The sequence below is a fragment of the Panthera leo genome, chromosome C2, assembly GCF_018350215.1.
Source record: "Panthera leo isolate Ple1 chromosome C2, P.leo_Ple1_pat1.1, whole genome shotgun sequence".
Taxonomy (NCBI): Eukaryota; Metazoa; Chordata; class Mammalia; order Carnivora; family Felidae; genus Panthera; species Panthera leo.
Window position 1 is genome coordinate 151,961,040 of NC_056687.1, and position 16,873 is coordinate 151,977,912.

At 42.9% G+C, this 16,873-nt stretch overlaps 1 protein-coding gene and 1 pseudogene across 8 annotated transcripts in view; one reads left to right on the top strand and one right to left on the bottom strand.

Moving 5' to 3' along the window:
- Positions 1-13,929, bottom strand: part of SLC22A14 (solute carrier family 22 member 14) — a 30,371-nt gene extending 16,442 nt beyond the window's left edge. For 3 of the 8 annotated variants that reach the window (XM_042903114.1, XM_042903107.1, XM_042903113.1), the window contains exons 1-2: positions 13,682-13,832; positions 6,421-6,533 (exon numbers count right to left, since the gene is read on the bottom strand). The gene's annotated coding sequence lies outside the window, so the exon portion shown is untranslated. Of the gene's footprint in view, positions 1-6,420; positions 6,534-10,129; positions 10,216-12,768; positions 12,903-13,681; positions 13,833-13,890 lie in introns of those variants that run through there. The other 5 variants (XM_042903111.1, XM_042903108.1, XM_042903112.1 and 2 more) reach the window with 5 other exon arrangements.
- Positions 8,440-9,488, top strand: LOC122229368 (annotated as a pseudogene).
- Positions 13,930-16,873: the final 2,944 nt, after the last annotated feature.

The following is a 16,873-nucleotide window of genomic DNA, read 5'->3' on the forward strand; positions in this document are numbered from 1 at the left end:
AAAAAATAAAAATAAAAAAAATAAAAGAATTCTTGTATATTTCCCATACATTTGTAATACAGTTGTAGTTACTTGTCAGAATCTGCCTTCTATCCGGGGACTTCTTGGTCTCCTAAATGATTTTTTTTTTAATTTACGTATGTTAAGGTTCACTCTTTGCTCTTTAAAGTCCTATGGGTTTTGACAAATGCACAGGGTCACGTACCCACTATGACACCATAGAGGACCATGCAAAAATTTCACTGCCCTAAAAAAAATTCCCGTGTTCTACCTATTAAATCCCTTTCCCTCCTCTCACACCCCTGGCAACCACTGACCTTTTTACTGTATATCTTACCTTTCCAGAATGCCAGATAGCTGGAATCATAGAGTATATAGCTTTTCCAACTGGCTTCTGTCACTTAGCAATATGCACTTTAAGGGTGATCCATAAATTTTCATAGCTTGATAGCTCTTTTTTTTTTTTTTTTTTTTTTTTTTTAATGTTTATTTTTGAGAGAGAGAGAGAGAGCATGCGCGGGAGAAGGGCAGAGAAAGAGGGAGACACAGAATCCGGAGCAGGCTCCAGGCTCTGAGCTGTCAGCACAGAGCCCGATGCGGGGCTTGAACTCACGGACCACGAGATCATGACCTGAGCCAAAGTCGGTCGCTTAACCGACTGAGCCACCCAGACGCCCCAACATTAATTCTTTTAAACGGTGATTCCCTAATGACAAATAATGTTGTGTATCTTTTCATGTTTATTTGTCCTCTGTATACCTTCTTTGGGGGATTATCACTTCAGATTTTTTGCTCATTTTTAAATTGGGGTATTTGTTTTCTTATTCTTGAGTTATGAATTTTTTGTATATTTTGGATACAAGCCTTTTTATTAGATAGGTGTTTTTGCAAATATCTTTTCCAGTCCATGGCTTGCCTCTTTATTCTCTTAACAGCATCTTTTGTAGAGCCGAAGTTTTTAATTTTAATAAAGTCCAACTTACCAATTTTTTTCTTTCATAGATTCTGTTTTCAGTATTGTATCTAAAAATTCATTGCCTGGGGCGCCTGGGTGGTGCAGTTGGCTAAGTGTCCGACTCTTGATTTCAGCTCAGGTAATGATCTCAGGGTTTGTGAGTTCGAGCCCCATGTTGGGCTCTGTGCTGACAGTGTGGGGCCTGCTTGGGATTCTCTCTCTCTCCTGTCTCCTCTCTCTCTGCCCCTACCCTACTTGTTCTCTCTCTCTCAAAATAAATAAACTTAAAAACCTTTTTTAAAAATTCATTGCCAAACCTAAGGTCACCTAGATTATCTTCTTTGTTTTCTTCTAGAAGATTTATAGTTTTGTGTTTTACATTTAGGCCTATGATCCACTGAGTTCATTTTTGTAAAACGTGTAAAATCTATATTTAAAGGTTTTTGTTTTGTTTTCTTTCTTTTCTTTCTTTTTTTTTTTTGAGAGAGACAGAGACAGTGCGAGTGAGGGAGGGGCAGAGAAGGGGAGAGAGAATCCCAAGCAGGCTCTGCACTGTCAGCACAGAGCCTGATGTGGGGCTCAAACCTATGAAACTGTGAGATCGTGACCTGAGCCAAAATGGAGATGGGGGGGGTGCCTGGGTGGTTCAGTTGGTTAAGCATCTGAATTCGGCTCAGGTCATGATCTCACGGATTGTGGGTTTGAGCCCCGCATCGGGCTCTGCACTGACAGCTCAGAGCCTGGAGCCTGCTTCAGATTCTGTGTCTCCCTCTCTCTCTCTGCTCCTCCCCTGCTCATGCTTTGTTTCTTCCTCTCTCTCTCTCTCTCAAAAATAAATAAACATTAAAAAAAAAAAAAAAAAAAAAAGAATTGGACACTTAACTGACCGAGTCGCCAGGCACCCCTAAAATCTATGTTTAGGTTAACATTTTCGCCTATGGATGTTCAATGTTTACGGTACATTCAATTATTACAAGAAAGATTACCCTTTCTCTACTGAATTGCCTTTGCTTCTTTGATCAGTTGATCATATTTATGGGCTCTATTCTGTTCCATGGCTTTATGTGTCTATTCTATTGCCAATTCCATGCCATTTTGATTATGATGGCTTTACACAGTAAGCCTTGAAATCAGGTAGTGTGAGTCCCCCACCTTTTTTTTTCTTCACTATTGTGCTGAGTCTCCTAGGTCTTTTGCCTTTCCATCTGAACTTTACAATCAGCTTGTTGATATCTGCAAAATAACTCGCTGTATTTTTTTTCTAAAATTTTATTATTAAGTAGGGGCACCTGGGTGGCTCAGTTGGCTGAGCGTCCAACTCTTGACTTGGGCTCAGGTCATGATCTTGTGGTTTTGTGAGTTCGAGCCCCGCGTCGGGCTCTGTGCAGACAGCTCGGAGCCTGGAGCCTGCTTCGGATTCTGTGTCTCCCTCTCTCTCTGCCACAATCCATTAGCATCCTGTCTCTGTCTCTCTCAAAAATAAATAAACATTAAAAAAATAATAATAATAAAAATAAAAATTTAAAAAGATTTTATTTTTAAGTAATCTCTACACCCAATGCGGAGCTCGAACTTACAACCCCAAAATCAAGAGTCACATGCTCCACTGACCATGCCCGCCAAGCACCCTTAACCTGCTGCATTTTTTGTTGTGATTTGTATTGAACCCTTAGGTTAAGTTGGGAAGAATCGACATCTTTTTTTTTTTTAATGTAATTTTTTTTTTTAATGTTTATTTGTTTTTGGGACAGAGGGAGACAGAGCATGAGTGGGGGAGGGGTAGAGAGCGATGGAGACACAGAATCTGAAACAGGTTCCGGGCTCTGAGCTGTCAGCACAGAGCTGGATGCGGGGCTCGAACCCACAAACCGTGAGATCATGACCTGAGCCCAAGTCAGATGCTCAACCGACTGAGCCACCCAGGCGCCCCAGAACTGACATCTTAATGGGGCGCCTGGGTGGCTCAGTCAGTTGAGCGCCGACTTCGGCTCAGGTCATGATCTCACAGTCTGTGAGTTCGAGCCCCGAGTCAGGCTCTGTGCTGACAGCTCAGAGCCCGGAGCCTGTTTCGGATTCTGTGTCTCCCTCTCTCTGACCCTCCCCCATTCATGCTCTGTCTCTCTCTGTCTCAAAAATAAATAAACGTTAAAAAAAAAAAATTAAAAAAAAAAAAAAAGAACTGACATCTTAATAACAATATTGGGTCTTCTAATCCATGAACATGGAATATCTAAATCTATACCTATAGATACATTTTAAAATGTTTATTTATTTTTGAGAGAGTGCAAGTCGGGGAGGGGTAGAGAGAAGGTGGACAGAGGGTCTAAAGCAAGCTCGGTGCTGACAGGATGACAGCAGCGAGGTTGATGTGGGGCTCGAACTTACGAACCACGAGCTCATGACCTGAGCTGAAGCTGGACGCTCAACCAACTGAGTCACCCAGGTGTGCTTATCTATATATTTTTTTAAGTCTTATAAATATATATATGATTTATATGATTTAAAAAACATATGTATATGATTTTAAAAACTTGCGAATACTTCAGAAGTCAAAGAAGACGTCATAATGGAAATTTAAAACATTTACAAATGAGTCATAATGAGTGATAACATATTAAAACTTGTGGGTGGTATAAAAGATAGTACTCTGTGGGATTTTCTATTGAAAATCAGAAGACTGAAAACAAACAAAATGCCCTTCATAAAGAGAACAATAGAATAAATCCAAATAAGTAAAGGAAGAAGATAATACAGTTAAGACAGAGATAAATAGAAATAAAGAATATAATAAGAAATGGGGCACGTGGGTGGCTCAGTTGGTTAAGTGTCTGACTCTTGGTTTTGGCCCAGGTCATGATCTCACAGTTTTGTGGGTTCGAGCCCTCCATCGGGCTCCGTGTTGGCAGCATGGAGCTTGCCTGGGATTCTCTCTCTCTCTCTCTCTCTCTCTCTCTCTCTCTCTGTTTCTATCTCTGCCCCTCCCCCACTCAGTCTCTGTCTCTCTCAAAGTAAATAAATAAACTTAAAAAATACACATATATATAATAAGAGAATCAATAAAGTCCAAAATTGGTTCTTTAAGTAGATGAGTAAGTTAGACAATTAAATAAAAATTGAAAAACAGAAAGTACAATAGAGGCTTTTACATATGAAAGAAAAAGGAATATAAAGGTACAGCAAGATTAAAAATATTAACCAAATGCTAATATCAACTTTATGTCAATGAATTTGAAACTTCAATGAATTAAATTCCTAAAACAAAATGAATCCAATGGACTCCAGAATACATAGAAAGGCTTACAAGTTCTACAATGATGGAAGAAATGAAAGCAGAAGTTAAGAATCTTCTCACAAAGAAAACACTAGACCTAAAATGTTTTTCAGGAGGTCTACCAAACATTTATGAAACAGATCATTCCAGTTTTTGTTTTTTTTTTTCTTTCAGGAACTAAGTAGGGAGATCATTCTAACTTCAGTAACAAAACTAGAAAACTACAGTACAACAGGGGAAACTTTAGATCCATTTCATTCCTAAAAATAAATGTAAAAACTCTAAGTACAATGTTAGTAAATCAAATTCAATAGTGTATAAATAGGGAAAATATACCATGATCAAGTGACTTTCAAACGAGGAATGCAAAGGGGCGCCTGGGTGGCTCAGTGAGTGAAGCGTCTGACTTTGGCTCAGGTCACGATCTTATGGTTCGTGGGTTTGAGCCCCACGTCGAGTTCTGTGCTGACAGTTCAGAGCCTGGAGCCTGCTTTGCATTCTTTGTCTCCTTCTCTCTCTATCCCTCCCCTGCTTGTGTCTGCCTCTGTCTCTCAAAAATAAATAAATGTTAAAAAAAAAAAAAACTTAAACTGGGAATGCAAAGATGGTTTTACTATTAGAAAATACATAAATACTTATACTTAATAGATTAAAAGAGAAAAGCCATATGATCATGTTTAGAGACACAGAAAATGCATTTGATAAAACTCAATGCTAATTCATGATTTTTTTTAAATCCTAGGCAAAAATTGGATTTTTTTTTAATCCAATAAAGAGAATCTACCCTCCTTCCCAAAAATATCCCAAAGGGGAAGCTTTAGAATTATTCCCTTTAAAAATTAAAGGCAAGACAAAAGTGTCCACAATCACCCATTCAATATAGTGCTGACAGCCCTAGCCAGTGCAATCAGATAAAGAGAAATTGAAAGCATAAAGATTAGAAAGAAGAAAATAAAACCCCAAAGAATCTATAAATAATTAGAAACAAAAGGAGAAATTAGCAAGCTCGCTGAGTATAATGTGAATATGTAAAAGTCAGTTACGGGCGGGCACCTGGGTGTCTCAGTCAGTTAAGAGTCCAACTCTTGGTTTGGGCACAGGTCGTGATCTCACGGTTCGTGAGACTGAGTCCCGGGTTGGGCTCTGTGCCGACGGCATGGAGCCTGCCTGGGATTCTCTCTCTCCCTCTCTGCCTCTTTCCCTCTCTCAAAATAAATAACCATTTTTTTAAAAAAGTCAATTAATTACGTGTCTGTAAACCCCAAACCATTAAATTTGTAAAAATATACCATTTTAATGGGAAAATGTTCAAATTCACTTGACATTAGAGAAACGCAAATTACAATAATACTAAGATAACATTTTTTACCTATCAGATTGGCAAAAATTAAACATTATGACGATGCATTTTGTCAGTGAGGCCGTGAGGAAACAAATTCCCGTTGCTGATGGGAATGCAAACTGGGACAAGCCTTCTGCAGGATAATTTGGCAACTCCTACTATTAACCCAGCAACCCAGCCACGCTGAGTTGCTTAAATCTCGCATGTTCTTCTAGGACCTGCGTGTGTGACTGGTCCTCAGCTGGCTTCTGGGAGCTGAGTCCTGGGCTACAAACTGATAAGAGTATTTTACACGCTTGGAACTTTGAACCACCTTGTACCAGCCCGCCTACGTGTCTTGTGCCTTATGGGGAACATACCCTTCCTTCCTAAGGGCTGAAATTGAGTAATGAAGTTTCAGTAACTACAGTCAGTCATGAAGGTGCTGTGTGCCTGTGTGACCAACCCCCAGTAAAAACCTCAGTTCTCAAGCTCAAGGAAGTTTTTCTGGCAGAAAAGACTTATGTTGCCACTGTTCATTGCTGGGGGAGTAAGGACATCTTGTGTAATTCTGCTGGAAGAGTACTGTTGGAAGCCGGTGCCTGGTTGCCCCAGCCTGCACCCAACGCATCTTTCCCCTTTACTGACCTTGCTTTGTATCTCTTTGCCGTAATCATTTTAGCTGTGAGTATAACAATTTCTGAGGCCTATGAGTGCAGGATATCACACAACTGGGGGTGGTCTTAGAGACCACTGACACTTGACAGAACTATAGATGCACTTCCTTTTTGACTCGGCAATCCCACTTCTAGGAATTTACTCTGCAGATACACTTCTGATGGTAAGAAAATACATAGGTGCGAGATTACTCACCTTTGTGAGTAGCTTTGATGGTATTACGAAATATTGGGAACAACATCAATGTCCATACGTAGGAGACTGGTTGAATAAATGATGGTGTATCTGCCCAGTGGAATATTATGCAGCTGTAAAAAAGAATGAGGAAACTTTCTACGAACTCATGGAATGATTTCCAGGCCATACTGGTAAGCAAAAAAAGCAATGTGCTCACGAATATGTATTGTATGCTACCCTTTTATAATAAACGGAGATATAAGGTGATATAAGGTGTATGCTCATTTGCGGGGAAAAAAAACACAGGGCAGGTAAGTCGCAAGCTAATGAGATTGTTTATCTATGAGAGTGAACAGATGGAAACAGGTGAATGGGGCTGAAGGGAAGAGGGGGAGGGACACTTCTCTAAGTATAGCTTTTTTTTTTTAGCAAAAGGAAAGTAGATACATTATTGTCATTATTAATAACAGCTTATAATTGTATTTTTTATAGTTTACAAACATTCTCATGTTCATTACATCATTTCCCCCCATCTTCCTTTGCCCACTTATTTTTCTCCAGAGAGCTTGTCCTGTCTGGTATCCCGTTTGTATATTTATATAGTTATGTATGTACTTATTTATTTTAAAGTTTAAAATGTTATTGAAATCCAAGTTAGCTAACATATAGCGTACTGATGATTGCAGGAGTAGGATTTAGTGATTTATCACTTACATAGAACACCCCATGCTCATCCCAACAAGTGCCCTCCTTAATGCCCATCCTCCATTTAGCCCATCCCCCCACCCAACACCTCTCCAGCAACCCTCAGTTTGTTCTCTGTGTTTAAGAGTCTCTTATAGTTTGCCTTCTTCTCTGTTCTTATTTTTCCCTCCCTTCCCCTACGTTCATGTGTTTTGTTTCTTAAATTCCACATATGAGTGAAAATATATGGTATCTGTCTTTCTCTGACTGACTCATTTCACTTAGCATAATACCCTCCAGTTCCATCCATGTTGTTGCAAATGGCAAGATTTCATTCTTTTTCATTGCCGAGTAGTATTCCATCGTATATATATACCACATCTTCTTTATCCATTCATCAGTCGATGGACATTTGGGCTCTTTATATAACTTGGCTATTGTTGACAGCGCTGCTATAAACATTGGGGTGCATGTGCCCCTTCGAATCAGCATTTTTGTATCCTTTGGATAAATACATAGGAGTGCAATTGCTGGGTTGTAGGGTAGTTCTGTTTTTAACTTTTTGAGGAACCTCCATACTGTTTTCCAGAGTGGCTGCACCAGTTTGCATTCCCACCAGCAGTGCAAAAGTGTTCTCCTTTCTCTGTATCCTCACCAATCTAAGTATAGCTTTTAATATAATTCTGACCCTTAGAACCATAGCATGTTTCACATACAACCCCTCCTTAAATAAATAATTAATCAAAATCAATCAGGACATGGCAAAAATCCAAATGGCAAACCTAACTATTGTAAACATCATAACCACATTGAAGGGGATGGAGAAGAAAAGAATTAATCTACATAACTTTATGTCGATGATATTATAAAGCTGAAGATAAGAATTGTACAAAAATGTATTCTAGTTAGGGAATTTGTTTGTCACAGGGATATGAATTTGCATTTCTGAAACTATGTATATACCGGAATTCAGCAAATAAGCAACTATATTATAGATAAGAAGAGCTAGCTTTCTCTTAGAGAAAAGAGTTACAACCAAGGACAAAGGAAGACTAGAATGAAGACTGATGGTGTTGGACTAGACTCAGAGGCACCAGTATGAACCCATGACTTCAGATACATATTGATACATAAGAGATACGTTGGATATATATTTTGTAGCCTTGCCCATTGAGATGGCCTAGAGCAGTAACACCCTAGTAGCAATGATCACACTTAGTTCTTAGATCTTGGTTTTCAAGTAAAAGAATGAAGGTTCTTTGGAGAAGTGGTTGGTTCCAGGGCTGGAGCAGGGAAAGTGCAAGATGAGGGGGTATGCACTGTGCTACCAGAAAGGAAGGAAGTACCCCCGAAATGACAGGAGCACATCAAAAGGACACAGAAGCCAACCAGAAGAAGTCCCCAGTAGCCAAACCTCGGACAATGTTAGCAAAAAATAAATGACTGTAATAGATTATAACCCATAGACTAAATATACCTGAGTCCATGGTGATACAATAGTTGAATTAACAGGAAAAAAGGGACAGTTCTTTCTTACTGTAGGATTTTACATTAATAATATAGAAGGAATGATGGAAATAGAAAATCACCACCGTTGTAATTGTTGCAGGCAAGAAGCATTGAGGGCTGTATAAAACTACAGGATGAAAATAGGAGAAATAGGTATGTGCAGAGTTTCAAAGTATCTCCCCACCTGACACTTACCAATTACAAAGGGAAAATAATGACTTTATAATGAAGAAACTTGGAGGACACCACTTCAAACAAGTGATCAAAGTTAAAATCCCAGTAACGGGGCACGTTGACATCAGGTACCCCCTGATATCATGCACTAAGAATTGTACATCAACACTTCTCGCCCAAAATGCATAGTGCTAAATACAGTCATGAGGAAACACCAAACAAATTTAGGGACATTCTACAAAGTAGCTAGTTACTACTTTCCAAAAGTGTCAAAGCATGAAAGATGAAGCCCTAATTTTTTTCCAGGTCGGAGGAGACTAGGAAGACAAATCACTGCAGTGTGGGATCAGCCCAACTCTAAGGGAAGGAGCCAGGAGCAGTCCAGTCACTTGCTGCCTTCCAGCCTGGAGGTTAGGGGGTGATGGATGCCAATGGCACTATCCATTATGGCCTTCACAAGGCCTAGAATGAAGCCACCAACTTTTACTGGGTCAGGGTCCTTATCAGCTTTGGGCTCTTAATGCGGGTCAAGAGGAATAAAAGGAAATTATGAGAATATTCAGTGTGCCGCCTACAGCAGAAACTTGGTCAGAGCCCAACTTTTACGACACGATAAGCCAAATTCGTTTAAGATAGCAACTGGAAATGTATTCCATTTCCAGGCAGTCTATCAGCAGCTACAAAACCAAGCTAACACTATGCGGCTCTCGTTGGAATGACATCTCAGAAAAGGAGCAACATAAGCGATTATCATTAAACAACGTCGTAGCAAACTCCGGATTCTACTAAACCATGAATAGCATTTTTAAAAAACTTCTGTCTTGCTAAAATCATTGACTTGTGACTTTTCAATTTTTTTGTGTTTTGTTTTGTTTTCTAAAATTGCATCTTTGGGGGTGCCTGGGTGGCTCTGTCGGTCACATGTCTGACTTCGGCTCAGGTCATGATCTCACAGTTCATGAGGTCAAGCCCCGTGTCAGGCTCTGTGCTGACAGCTCAGAGCCTGGAGCCTGCTTCAGATTCTGTCTCCCTCTCTCTCTGCCCCTCCCCCACTCACACTCTGTCCCTCTCTCAAAAATAAATAAATGTTAAAAAAAATAAAAAATAAATAAAATCTCATCTTTGGGGTGCCTGGCTGGCCAAGTAGGTAGAGCATGTGACTCTTGATCTTGAGGTCGTGAGTTCAAGCCCCACCTTGGGCATAGAGCTTATTTTTAAAAAGTAATAAAAAAAAATAAATAAAAAAAATATCTCCAACTCATTTTTTGCACACATTTTAAAAATGGTTTCAAAAAGCCTCAACACAAAGAGTCTGCACATACCTAGGAACATAGAATATAACCAGGGATGGGGATTTTACCTTTGACTTCTTCAGGATACAGTCAATCAGGAATAAAAACACAGCTCTGGGGGCGCCTGGGTGGCGCAGTCGGTTAAGCGTCCGATTTCAGCCAGGTCACGATCTCGCGCTCCGTGAGTTCGAGCCCCGCGTCAGGCTCTGGGCTGATGGCTCGGAGCCTGGAGCCTGTTTCCGATTCTGTGTCTCCCTCTCTCTCTGCCCCTCCCCCGTTCATGCTCTGTCTCTCTCTGTCCCAAAAATAAATAAAAAACGTTGAAAAAAAAAAAATTAAAACACAGCTCTGGAGGAGAGTATCTGTAGTGCATGCCACTTTGACTTGAACATTTTTGCAGAATTAAAAAAACAAGCATCATCAGCATAACTTCCTCTTTGATTATATTCTGTGATAAAGGTACCATGGGTAATGGATTAATCTGTGTTCTTACCTGTTATTACCACTCTTTAATTGAATTAACTATCTCTGCTTCTTTAGAACTTACACAGTAGACTATCTTTTCTTTTCTTTTTTTTTAATGTTTTTTAAAATTTATTTTTGAGAGAGAGAGAGAGAGAGTGCGTGTGAGCTATGGAGGGGCAGAGGTGGGGGAGGGGGCAGGGGATCCAAAATGGGCTCTGCACTGACAGCAGAGAGCCGATGCAGGGCTTGAACACATGAACCATGAGATCATGACCTGAGCTGAAGTAGGACACTTAATAGACTGAGCCACCCAGGTGCCCCTAGACTATCTTTTCTACAACGTGAAGTATCCATCTGCTAATTGTGGAAGCTTTCTGTGGCTGGACTTTTCCTCCCTTAATTGTGTTCCCAAGAGTTTGTTCTCTTTCTTTCTTTCTTTTTTTAATCCTTCTTCCATGGGAAGAGTCTTCCTTAAGCCATACTGGGGGTTCATGCTGCTGAATCAATGGGCACTTCTGTATTGATGTTGGCAACGTTTTTTTGTCATAGGACTATCAATGTTTACTGTGACTATCTGATTACTTATGCTTTTTTTAGTATAATAAGCTTCCCTGAAGATTCTCATATCCTGTACCATTTTTTACTGTATATTAAAATCTTTTAACCTCATTTTAAAAAGTATTTATTTAAATAAAAGCTGGTTGTAGACAGTGGAAGGAAGTTTGTCCAGGTGACTGTTCAAGAATAAGTTTTTAAACCAAAGTTATTCTTTATTTAAAGAGTTAAGAGTTAATGTTTCAAGCATTATTGCCTTTTCCTTTTATAATTGTAAGGTAAAGAATATAAATTTTAAATGAAAAGTTTGGGCCAAATAAAATAATTCAGGGAGATTGTATTTACTTTTTTCTTTTTTATAAGAGAGAGAGTGCAAGTCAGGGAGGGGCAGAGAGCGAAAGTCTTAAGCAGGCTACACGCTTGGTGTGGAGCCCAAGATGGGCCTTGATCCCATGACGCTGGGATGGTGACCTGAGCCAAAATCAAGAGTTGATGTTCAACTGACTGAGCCACCCGGGTGCCACTGCAATTACTTTTAAAATTTAAGTATATCACTCAAAAATATGACTGTGGTACAAGGTGGAATGTTGACCAAATGAAATAATTTTTATTAACTCACAAATGAGTTTGATGTATCCCCTATGCATAAAATGAGAAATTAACCAAAGGACTGAAACAGGTATAGTTATAGGCTGGGGGGAAGCAGAGCATCCAGGGGACAATCTTCAACTTTGCTCTGTTCTTAGGGGAACTACTGTGTACTTCCAGGAGCAGAGAATATAATCAGAAACAGGAGTGGTTTACTTATTGTCACTGATGTGTGGCACACAAGCTACACTATGCTAAATGATAAACCTGACCACTTAAAAACGAAAATCTTAAGACTCTTAAATACAGAGAACAAACCAAGGGTCGATGGAGCGTGGGGTGGGGAGGAGGGGGAAAATGGATGATGGGCATTGAGGAGGGCACTTGCTGGGATGAGCACTGGGTATTGTATGGAAGCGATGAACCATGGGAATCTACCCCCAAAACCAACAGTACACTTCACACGCTGTATGTTAGCCAATTTGACAATAAATTATACTTTAAAAATAAAAATAAAAAGCATTCTTTCCACCCAGAAACTGTATCAAAAGCTCCTGATATGTGTTCAAACCAGGGACTAGTACAATCCTTCATCCCTCGCAACCTTTTCTATCAGAACTGTCTTACTGTAAGTAACTCAAATGTGTCCAGTTAAACTTTAATGAATGACAAAGTTTTATGTATAGTCATTGCTTATTAATAATTGTCTAACTAAGAAATGTCTAATCCAAAAGCACTAACCCAATACATAGAAGGTACTCTGAAAAAAAAAGAAAGGAAAGAAAATCTTAAAAAAGAAAAACAAAACAAAACAAAAAAACAAGCCACAACTGACAGAAAGTACTTGAAAACACATATTGCTGGGGAAATAATTAGAATCAAAATCTATAAAGTACCTTACAAATCAATAATAAAAAGTCAAGAGAAAAATGGGCAAAAGACATGAATAGGCATTTCAAGAACAGATAATTCCGGTGGCCCACAAACATATGAAGAAATGTTTAATCTCTTTAATAATGAGGGAAATGCAATTCAGGGCCATAATGAGATATTTACACTAGTTTGAGACTAGTGTAAGACTTAGGAAATCTGACAATACCAAGTGTCGGAGAGGGTCATCATTTCTGGCAGGATTATTCATTGTTCCGCTTTGAAAAACAATCTGGGATTGTCTTATCCAGTTGAGTCTTTGCATACTTGATGACCCAGCAATTCTGCTTCCAGGTGTATACTCTGGGGAAACATTTCTATGTATGATCCAGGAAATAAATACCGAAATGTTCATGACAACATCAAATAGAAAAAATAAAAGAGCATAAATGCCCATCAACAGAAGAATGGGTAGATGGAAGCATATTTATACAATGGAATACAATACAGCAGTGAAAATGAATAAACTTTAGCTATATCCATTAAGACTTGACCATTTCTGGCTTCAAAGATGGAAGGGGATTAGGAGCCAAGCAATGCGGACAGCCTGGAAAAGCTGGAAAAGTTGAGAAAACGAATTCTCCCCTAGAGCCTCCAGAAAGGAATGGGGCCCTACTGACAGCTTGATTTTAGCCCAGTACGACCCATTTGGGACTTCTGATCTCCAGAACTATAAGGTAACAAGTTTGTGTTAAGCCACTAAGTCTGCGGTAACTTGTTATAGCAGCTATCCGGAACTAATACAGTGTGTTTGTGTGTCAGGTTGGAGGGAGTGGAGGTGGAGAGAGGCTTCCCAGAGAGAATTTTGCTCTCGTCACAGAGACTGGGCTTTCAGGCATGGAGCCAGCTGTACCGGCCTTCCCCCACGGGGTCCCCTTCAGTGTCCCCCTCACGGGGCTCTGCCAGTCTGCGGGGCTCTGGAGCACCTGCTCCCTCAACTGATCCCGCAGTTCCCTTGCCAGATGGACAGGCCCCAGGCAATTGGTTCTCAATATACAAAAGAGGAAACCGAGACCCCGAAAAAGGAGGTAAAGCCGGGAGCAGCACTGCATCTGAGGGCAGGAAATGACCAGATGCCACACCTGGGAACTCACACTTCCTGTGAGGGCAGCCTGTTCCTTCCACAGACTCGTCACAGCTGAACAGGCCCCTGCAGGCTCCTGTCCACATCTGTGCTGAGAACGCAGCCCCACAATTGCCAGGTGTCATCATAATTGCCACCTTCCACCCCCCCCCCCCCCCCCCGTCCCTCCTCCCCGGAGACAGGACCACAGTCAAAGCCAGGACCCACCTGACCACAATCCAGGCCTGGCCAGACCCTTGGAAGCAGAATCCTTGGGTTCCATTGGCGGCCGGGGACGAGCGTCACAATGGGGCCAGGCGGTCCGGGGGAGGGGGGGGAGGAATAGTGGGGAGCAGTATTTGACCCCAGGGCACAGCTACCGCAGACCCCAGAGACAGAATGGGGCAAGGTGGGTGGAAAACCTCCACGTGGAGCAGCCCGAGGCCTCAGCGTCGACTGTTCCGGCCCCCGGAGCACCTGCCGTCTCCAGAAACCCTACCGAGGGGAGTTCTCCCACCCTTTCAAACACCACTTGCCCATCCCCTGTCCCCATGCCTAAGGCGGGGGATGGGAAGGAGAGTCCAAGGAGCTGCTCCCAGACCTGAGAACAGAGGTGTAAACAGAGCGGAGGCCTGGTCCTCAGTGGCTTCATTTGAGATGGGGGGTGGGGGAGGGGTGGAGAGAAGTTTAGGGAGCTGCCATAGGATGGTTTCTGCTTTCTCTGAAAGGAGGGAAGCCAGGTGTTAGAAAGGAGGTAGGAGGGAAGGGAGCGATACGGAGCGGAGCGTGGAAACAGCCACTGGTGAAGATTGGAAAATAAGCTGATGAGAAAAAGCTGGCAGGGAAAAGCTGGGCGCTGTTAAACCTGAGGCTGGTGGCCAGGAATTCACAGAATAGGCCGGCTGGGCGTGTGACTTCGGCAGTGACGGCAGCCTGGGGTTCAGGGAGAGAGAAGGCCAACAGTCGGGCTCGTTCGCTGCTATGGGGTTGCTAGCTAGCTGGTCGCAACCAGAGTGGAAGGGGGAAAGAGGAGGCTTTTGGCAACAGGGAGGAGTGGTGTCTCTCCAAAGACGTGAAAGTGGTGGCTTCCTTCCTCTAGTCCTAGAAGAGAGGACAGAGACGGAGAGAAAGAAAGTACCAAAGTCAGCAGACCAGGGGGCTCAATGAGGCTAAGGAGGGTGTTATGGGATTGGATGTTTGTGTCCCCCAAATGTATATGTTGAAGCTAGCCCTCGGTGTGATGGTATTTGGAGAAGGGGCTTCTGGAGGTGATTTAGTTTAGATTAGCTCATGAGAGTGGGGCCCTTGTAATGAGACTAGTGGCATTAAAGAAGGAGGAGAGGGGCACCTGGGTGGCTCAGGTCATGGTCCCAGGGTTCGTGAGTTCCAGCCCTGTATCTGGCTGGCTAGCCATCTTGTGCCCCTGGCCCTTCCCCTCCTCTCCCTCTTCCTCCCCTCTCCTTTTCCCCTCCCCACCCTGCTCTTGTGTGCTTGTGCTCTCTCAAAAATAAATACTAAAAAAAATGTTTTTTACATTTATTTACTTTGGGAGACAGAGAGAGAGAAAGAGTGAGCAGGGGAGGGGCAGAGACAGAGGGAGACACAGAATCTGAAGCAGGCTCCAGTCTCTGCACTGTCAGCACAGAGCCCGACGTGGGGCTCGAACTCATAAACCATGAGATCATGTCCTGAGCTGAAGTCGGACACTCAACTGACTGAGCCACCCAGGCACCCCTCAAAAATAGATATTAAAAAAAAAAAGTAGGAGGGGAGAGAGAGAGAGACTGTTCCTTCCCACTCCACGTTCTTGCCCCGAGGAAAGGCCATGTGAAACCACAGCAAGGAGGTGGCCGGCTGTCTGCAGGCCAGGAAGAGCCCTCACCAGAACCCGCCTCTGCTCACGCCCAGCCTCAGAAAGTGTGAGAAAACAAGTTTGTGTTTTTAAGCCACCAGTCTGCGGCACCTCGCGTTGCAGCCTGGGCAGTCCAAGGCAGACAGGAAGGAAGAATGGAGGAAACCAGCCGGAAGGATGGGGCTGCGGTCAGAGAAGGGGGTGTCTGAATTAGAGGCGCCTTCATTTACTGACTTCTACGCTAGGAATTGTTGAGATTTTGGTGGTGGGCGTGTAGTTTTGCAGGATGACAGCAGGAGCCTGGGTGGAAGGGACGGTGGTGAAGCAGGTGGTCTTCGGTGAGTGAGGCTGTGTTAGCCGGAAGTCAGTAAAAGGTTTCTGCAAGAGCAGAGCAGCAGCAGTGAGGAGAGAGGAGGAGGAGGAGGAGGGAGGGGGAGGGGCTTACCTTGGCCCCCCAGCTGTGAGAGCCCAGGTGCCCAGAGGCAGAGATGGGACACTGGTGTCCTTCTAAGAAGGGCTGGCGACACGGGCAGTAGTTCCGGAGAGCGAGGTTGAGAGCACAGGGAGGGAGCCAGGTCAGGGGGAACAGTGTGGGAGTAGAGGAGTTGGCTGGAGAAGAGTGGGGTGCCCTAGGCTTTGGACATTGATGTGGCGACACAAGAACAAAGTACAGAGGTCTCAGTCTCAGAGGTCTCTCTGAGGAGGGCGGGCCCAGAGAAGCTGAGCTGTGCACCCCGGGCGCGGGCCAATGGGGCACCGATCAGCTGTTCGCCTCTTCCTCCCTCCAGTTCCACCGGTATCACCCCATTTAATCATCAGGTCAGGTGAGGCGGTAATGTTTGCCATGGATTTCATTGTCGTAAGGACGCCCTGCCTTGTTTCTCTGCTCCTGCTTTTGCCCTGTTCCAAGCCATGCTTCAGATACAGCGTGAGATATATCATACCCATCTTGCGGGGCCACCTCCCTTGCTTGGAGAGAAAAAGACAACCAGCAGCTTTCATTGTTCTCAGAACAAAGTTCAAAATTAAACACGTGGCCCGATCTCTGCTGTCAGCACGGAGCCCACTTTGGATCCTCTGTCTCCCTCTCTCTGCCCCTTCCTGGCTCATTCTCTGTCTCTCAAAAACAAATAAAATATTAAAAAAAAAAAAAAAATGTGGCCCGAGTGCGGCTTCTCAAACTTCCAGAACTCGTTCCGTCTTCACCCCAAAGTGCTTCTGCACCCCCCTGGCTGCCTGTGCCTCCTCTGGCCTGCACTTCCTTCTCTCCATGGATGACCATCCTTAGGGGGCCTTCCACGTCCTGCATGCTGGGTCAGCTGCCCGGTTTAACCCCACGGGGACCTCCAGATTCATCCA